Below are 8,540 nucleotides of genomic sequence, written 5' to 3'. Positions count from 1 at the left end.
ATACATATATACGACGGGCTTCTTTCAGTTTCACAAGGTTTGCCCAAGGTGCCACGCAGTGGGACTGAACCCGGAACCATGTGGTTGGTAAGCAAGCTACTTACCACACAGCCACTCCTACGCCTATATCTGAATAACAACGTAAGAGAGAAGGAATAAATATTGGTCACAAATTCTGACACAAAGCCAGCAGGTTCAGGGTAGGAGGCAAGTTGATCACATCGACTCCAGTGTTTAGCTGATATTTATTTTATCGATCCCGACGGAATGAAAGGTACAGTCGACCCCGGCAGCATTTGAACTCAGGACATGAAGTCGGAGAAAATTCTAGGAAGCATTTTTCCCCGGTGCGATAACGATTCTGTCAGCTCGTCGCCTTAGAGAAAGAAAAAACGTTAGAGATATGCTCAGAAAAGAAATACCGCTATTCCTTTTCCAATGCCGATATAATCGCTTGTGATTCAAATATTTTACCATTTTTTACCACTCTCATTCCCCTTTATTCACTTTCTCTTTCTGTTTTCTACTCTCTCTCTCTCTCTTTCTCTATCTCACTCTCTCTCTCTCTCTCTCTCTCCCTCCCTCCCTCTCCTCTCTCTCTCTTTCTCTCACTCTCTCACCTCCACCAATAAATAGTACTAGATATGGTAGGATTAAATGCAACGGAAAGACGTTCTAAGACTATATCAACACAGGGCGAAGTATCAGAAATGCAAGGTCTCCTGCGGGTTATTAGTTACATATTTGTACTTAAGAACGAGAATGCCTGAAGATACACAACATATCGCAGTTTTATGCGCTCGCATATACACAGGCAGATACATACATATACATACTTATATACATAAACAGACAGCTACATGTATACCTACACATACACACATAGATATATGCACACATGCATATACACATTTATACATACAACTCACACATATTTATTGAGGTGTGTGTATTCACACACACACCTCAATCATCACTCAATGCGAAGTCCAAACAAACAGAATCTGTAGAGAGAAAAAATATTTCAATTGATCCACAGACTAAAAATCTGAGAAAGCAACCGATTATAAGTGTAGTGCATCCCTAACAGGGTATAATATATACAGCTATCAAAGAAATAATGGTGGGCTATCACATTTATTCAATAGTTACGATCGTTTCGATAATTTGGTAGGGTTTTTACATCAATCAGCATTACATCATAAATTTTTAAATACAATTTCATGTAATATTAAAAGAAAATGCCACCAACAATCTCACCACGTCTGTCAACAAATGTATTATCTTATTTGACACTTTAACTGAGATGGAGTAGTCATAAGTTTAATATATGATCTGAATATCCTCTATATAATCTGTGTATGGATGTTCCACATTGTTCATTCATGTAACAAACGAAATACTCGTAAATGATTAATACATATAAAGAGTAAAGATCCCGTTTGGTCACGAATGACCTTGGGATTGAACCAAGATATATATATATATATATATATATATATATATATATATATATATATATATATATATTGTCGTCGGTAACCACTCGTATCCGAGTAGTTAATCTGTATCGAGTGATTTAGTGTATTTCTGATAGGATGCCTATGTGTGTGTATATATGTGTGTATGCGTGTGTATGTATGTATGTATGTGTGTCAATGCATGTATGTATATGTATACCTACACGATCGATGATGTGAGGGACGCATATGCCTACATGATTTCAGTTAAAAAATAAGAACACACACATATACGCACACACGCTGGCATACACGAACATCATACTCACACACAAAAACAGAAACCCGCATTTATTCTTCACATTCTCAAACACACATCACGAGTACACATGTGAAATGCACTTTAAGTACACAAACAGAGAAATACAGACGTATTAAATAGAAAAACAAGGCCACTTCCGACACTTACGTATATATGTTTTAATCCATCCTGAGATTTGTATATGGTGATGAGTAAATAACGTGTAAATTAGTAGGCCTGTATCAAACAAGTCGCGTTTAAATAAATATTGACATACGTTTTACAAATATTGGACAATTTTCCTTTTGTGCATTACTGTTGCTTTCTCTTATAATTTTTTTTATTGTTTTTGATGTAAAAATACGTGAGCATTTGTGTGGTATATAGGACTGCATTTTATATGTTTGCATTTGTTGATCTACACAAAATGAATTTATATGTGGGCACGCCTCGACCTAATCGTTAATATATATGTCGATACAAATGTCGCTAATAGAAATGTCTAACACGCTAAGTAGTCATGCTAAAAAATAATTTTGATTTCTTTTTAAAGACCGAAAGAAAGTCAAACCTCAAAACCTGTATATTATTATGTACTATATTATTTTCTGTCTCTAATGGGACGTTTTTGCAATGAACTCTCGCCACACACTCACGTATTTGTATGTGTGTGTTGTATACATATGTGTATTTTGAGTATGTTAGTTTGGAAATCGTATGACTTAGTACTTAGACCTTGGTTGGTCAAATGATCGTGATCCCACCAGTGCTTGATGGGATCACGATCGTTAGGCCGAACGTTGAATTTTCGGACCGAGTATCCTGTTGTGCTTTTAGGTAAGGTACTTCACTTCACGTTGTCTTTGTTTATCCAAATGGCAATTAGTACCAGTGGAACCTAATAAGAAAATCCTGTGACGCTCTGACGTCTTGTTCAAGGTAGACTCTTGTCCTTAAAGCTGCTTATAAATCGTTGAATCCAAGACAATTTCAAGCCTCATTCCAAAAGTCCTATATGCTCAAAATAGACGTTAACGCAAGACAGACAGACAGACTGGTAGACAGGCATCTATGCACATAGTAAAAAACTTATACCGACATTCGAACATCGATTATTCTTATTCGATTGCCTGAATATAGCAGTGATATCAATACTTTTCATAGCATTGTTGTTTAGCCTTTGTGGCTCTTGATGGAGCAGACATTTGAACAAAGTCATAGCAAATTGGTTCTTGTCATCGTGTTTTTCTTTCAGATCCTACATCATCCGCTCTATTTATGGCAGTAGATGTAATTTGAAAATTATTTAGCTTCTAGCTACTATTTCTTGTAGTTTCGATGACCAATTGTATTTAGAATTTCTCTCAATAAGTTTTGGTGATGTTATTCAACTTTATGTTATTATTTTTAAAAAAACTTTTGTTACACTGATTATATACATCACTTTTTAAAAATCGTTAAGGAGCTTAGAGCTTTTGGATTCTGAAAGTGTAGCTTGCTTGCACATTCCTCGGTTGAATTACGTCATCAATGTCTGGTTCCATGGAAATTTCGTCAACAAATGTCTGAAATATTTGAACATTCTCCCTAGAATAGTTGATTCAAACTATTTTTGTATCATGTACGAGATAGGTACGTGGACAGCAAAGGTGTCTTGTTTGAATCTGCGTTCAATTTCATAATTAAATTTCTGTGTATATGTCAAAATATGCGTAAACATGTCATATCTGTTAATTCAGTTGCGCAGATAATCGTTCTTTATGATGCCTTTATTCTTAGTGTTTTAGCCAATTGCGATTGAATATCTATCAGCTTGTTCTGTATGAGATATGTACACCATGCACATTGTAATGTTAATGAAAAAGAGATACTTCGTAGATAGATAGCAACGTTTTTAGAATATCACAGTTCTGTTTAATACAGATCGATTTCTCTTCGAAATATTAACAAATTTTCTTGTTGCTTGTTATAATGATTTTGGAAATGCAGAGCGAGATCCGACAGATTCTTTCAAATTTCACCTCGCAATCACGTTACCAAAATGTCCCAAAGGGCTTTTGATTTTTTGCATCTAGGTCTTTCGATGAATCGAAAAATAAAATAATAATAATAATAAGTCTCATTTCAGAATACTGCTAGGTATTTAAATATTCATATATTATTTCTCTCTTTTACTTGACCCTTTGACCGTAGTTTGTACTAATGGGATCATCAGCAAGAATTTGAAATGATAAGTAAAATAATTTGTTTACTTCTTTTACATATAGAATAACTGAATAAATACGTTTTTTAGTGTCATCTCCTTTTTAAGGAAGATATAAAGTTTTATTCATAAAATGAAAATCAGCTTGAAAGTCTTGAACATACTGTTCACATTTTCTCGCATCATGTAGTTATGGAATTTGGGATTGAAAAGTGCACTATACTAGTAATGAAGCTAGGAAAACTTGACAGAAACCGGGGAATACCATATAGGCAAACGATGGAAACAGTTGAGAAAGGACAGTGGTATAAGTATTTGGAAATACTGGAGTCAGAAAAACTCAGTAGGAAGTATACATGAAGAGAGAGAAAATTATTACAGTCAAAGTTGAATTCAAAAACTGTTACTGAAGCAATGAAAGAGCAGTACCGGAAATCAAATATGGAGTTAGAATTGTAGATAAGACCAAAAGTGGCTTAGAGAAACTTGACAGAAAACTAGAAATCTGTTGACAATGTATGGAGCTCACCGTCCGAAAATTGACATTAACCGGTTGTATTTGAAGAGAGACTAAGGTGGAAGAGGTTTGATTGCTGTGAAAGAGTGTGTACATACAGAAGGGAAAAGCTACTAGAATATTTACAGAAGAGCACAGAGAAATTACTAAAGGCAGTGAATAAATAACAGGTGATCAAGTGTGGAATAGGAGAAAAAGAGAAGAATGGAATTCAAAGGGAGAATGCTAAACAGACTGAAGAGTAACCTTTGCATGATCAGTTTCGGAAAGCCACTGAAGATGTATGTGAACCAAAACCTGGGCTTTGTTGAAAAAAGAGCAGTCATAAAAAGAAACAAAGCACCTTATTGAAGCAGCTCAAGATCAAGCGTTAAAAACAAGCAACTTGTGAAAATATGTGTATGGAGAGAAGGTGTCGGCAAAATGTAGTGTGTGGTATTTAGGATGAAACAAGGATGCACATTGTTGCAAAATGTCCCAAGTTGGCTCAGAGAGAATATAAGAGATGGAGGAAAGCTTTGTCAGAGATGGGGATCTGAAACTGAAAGTATTTGGTGTGGTCATCGGGTTGAAGGAGTGCTTGAGTCGAAGAGGTGCAGATTTTATAGGATTTACCGATTCAAACGGATAAGCCAGAAAATAGTAAACCAGATATAACAATAATATACAAGGAAAAGTGAAGTTTCTTACTAATTGATCCATCATGTTTGTTTGATTCCAGGATTACAAAGAAAGAAGATGAAAGATTTTTGAAGCTTACAATCACTTAGAATTTGAAACAGCGACCATTTCGAGTATGGAAACTGCAATGGATATGCATATAATCATTCGTGCATAAGGAACTGTGAGTAAAGACATAGACAAATGGTCGAAAGTGATTGGAATGGAATGTCCTGTAGCGCTTCTACAGGACGTTTGCCTCTTAAGGACAGGAAAGATTATCAGAAGGGTTTTGAGCACTTGAAAGATTATTGAAAGGTTGCGAATATATAAGGTTATAGGTAGTAACCAGCTACCCACATAAATTTTACAAAGAATAAGAACAAACCTCAGTCAAAATCAATAATAATAATAATAGCTATTGATTCTCTTCCTATTTCCCTTTCAGCTGCTACCCAAATCATATTAAATCGATAGCAGCATTACACCATGATACCTCACACTACATAATAACTCAGAGAAGATATTTTCTGCAGGGATTGTAGATGATTATGGATTACTCGTGTTAGGATCTTTCTCGAGTGGAAAGAAAGAGAACACGTCTTTCACTCTTCTTATGGAAAGGTAGATAGCAATATTGATCACATCACAAAGTTTCGAGGAAAAATAGTTTTTCTAGAATATATGATTGCTTAGTGATTCTTAATTTGTAAGCCTCAGCTGTTGTATGAAGAGAATCGCTTTCTTTGAAACTATTCATTTGTGAAGCAGAGCTTATTATTTATTTCATAGAGTCAGAAGTTCACTAGAAATTTCCAATGTTTTCTTTAAAAGATAGCTCTTGAAAAATAGTGTTTTGGTTGATAATATATCAAAAAATTTACGCTAGATTGTGTTGAGTTCATCTACACCAGCTGGCGGTTTTTGACCAAAATAATGCATGTTATCTGTCATTTAAGCTATAAATAATGTTCATGAACTTTAACTTAAGGACCACTCTTTATCCAAGACCCATAATCTTGTTCGAGGCTTATATTCGATTATTTAATAGCAAAAGTTTGTAAGAAAAACCGTGTAAATATTGAATGTATGAATATAGTAGGTGACGGTAACTGTTCACATCATCTAATTATCTGGTCTATACTAAGGTTTAAAATTCAGCAAACACATTTAATCTAAAATCAGATTAAGCACTCTTATTCTGAGTAGATCTTTGGTTCCTTTAGTAAACTGTAAAGGCGTTCCTCACTTTGTACCAATGGGGAAGATGATACATTAATAATTCTCATCATACCAAATTTGGATTGCCTTAGTGTAGATATGCATCATAGAAAATTGAATGCGATTCCAGTATTTATGTTTAATTTTTTTATAAACGGTTGGAAATGAATGTTATAAACTATTATGTCTATAAAACATCCCCGCATCTTTGGCTGCATCAGGACCGAAATATCCATCCGTATGGGACTTATTTATTCATGGTATATATGTGCTCATTGAAATTTAAGCTTTAATAAAAACCGGCTAATTGGGTAATCTGAACAGCCGATACCACTATCGATCTTGATAGGTATAATAATTACACGTTTCCTGTTACTAACTCTTGTTATTAAATTGTCGATTATTAGCCTCAAAGAGATTATTGGTGTCACCTGATGTTTTATAGAGGCTGCTTTGTCTAACTTACCTATTAATGATTACGAGGTAATATAATGAACAAGTTATAAGACTCGTCTATATAACACTTACTAGCGCTCCTTTTGCCTGTGTCAGCCACGGAGTTTAATCATTACCAATCAACGTAGTGAATCTGCTTAGGATAATTATCACTTTTGGTTGTGTGTTTAAATGGTTTGCTTTGCAATCACCTGGTTTCGGGTTCAGTCTCACTGCTTGGCATCTTGGTTGTGTTTCTTCTACTATAGCCCGAGGCCAACTAATGTCATGAGTTGAATTTGGTTGGAAAGAAACTGTGTGGAAGTGCATGGTATATATATATATATATATATGTGTGTGTGTGTGCGTGTATTTGTGTGTGTGTGTGTGTGTGTGTGTGTGCGTACATGTTTTTGTTTTTCTTATATCACTTGTCAACCGGTACTGGTTTGTTTACGTCCCCTTATCCCAGTGGCTTGGCAAAGAGATTATAGAATTAGTAGACATTAAAAGAAAATAAGTACTAGGTCGGTTTGTTCGACTAAGCCTTTCAAAGTGGTATCCCAGCATGGCCGCAATCAAACGACTGAAGCATGTAAATGTGTCATGGCTGCTGATAAGATATTTTAAAATACCCGGCAGAGCCTAATGTCGGAGTACAGGCAAGAAATATATTCTAAAATTAATTCTGAGAAAGTCACAATCATTTAATCATTATTTTCGACAGGTAAACTCGTAAGGTCTTTCTCTAGAATATATTTCACCGCAGAACCAATTCCATGAAGTCGGTACTTATTTAAATTTTTTTCTCTTTCAGAAAATGTTACATCTTTTTTCCAAGTTTCAGATGTTTCCCTTCACCATGAAGGCACGTTTCTACTCAGTATAGCGACGATGCCAATGGTCAAGTTATATTGCTTTAATGTCTACAGTACGCAGTTTTGTGTATCTTGTAATGTCTTGCAACGTTCTGATATTGTAAGAGCTGGTTTTAGAAGTTCTGTTATTCGTGTGCTTCCTATTCTTGTAGTATCTTTTGTGACTGAGCTCTGACTATGCCAAAGTACCAATTTGGCGTTACATTCCATTATAATAGATCCCAGTACACTTTTCATCGACCTCGAAATGATGAAAGATAATTTAACCTCACTGGTTTTTCAAATCAAAACGTGAAGTTATACCACAATTTATTCTATACTCTACCATTCGATTACCACAGAGCGATTCATCATCTCTAGGGTGTAAAATAAGGAAGTACAGGGTGGGCTAAAAGTCACGCACTGAAATAGATGACATTATTATTATTCAGTAGTCTTATTTTTATCACGTGCTTTCACTGCACAACCGAGCGCAGCTCTGTGTACCTTTGGTATGTACTGTGGTTTGTTGTGGTGCTCTTATTTTTACTGTATTGAAAGTGTTTTACATAGGATCTGTGCGGTGCCTAGTAGTGCTATTTTCTGTATGTTATATATACTTTTTAGTGCTGGTGATTTTATGTATTTGTCAAGGGTTGCGCAACGCCACATGTTGATCGTTCTAGTTTATTATTTACTTGTTCACTGTTATAATTCCACCATTACTACTATGACCCCTACCTTATTATTTACTTGCTCACTACTATAATTTCACTATTATTACCATAATTATTTCATTACTATAAGGCCTAGAAGTCCTAATATTGTTTTCTCTGATTTCTTTAGACAACAAATGATGGCAGATTTACGACTGTTGGTTTAGCTA

The sequence above is a fragment of the Octopus bimaculoides genome, chromosome 2 (genome assembly GCF_001194135.2).
Source record: "Octopus bimaculoides isolate UCB-OBI-ISO-001 chromosome 2, ASM119413v2, whole genome shotgun sequence".
Taxonomy (NCBI): domain Eukaryota; kingdom Metazoa; phylum Mollusca; class Cephalopoda; order Octopoda; family Octopodidae; genus Octopus; species Octopus bimaculoides.
The sequence above is the reverse complement of the archived record's forward strand: the minus strand, read 5'-3'. Positions refer to the sequence as shown.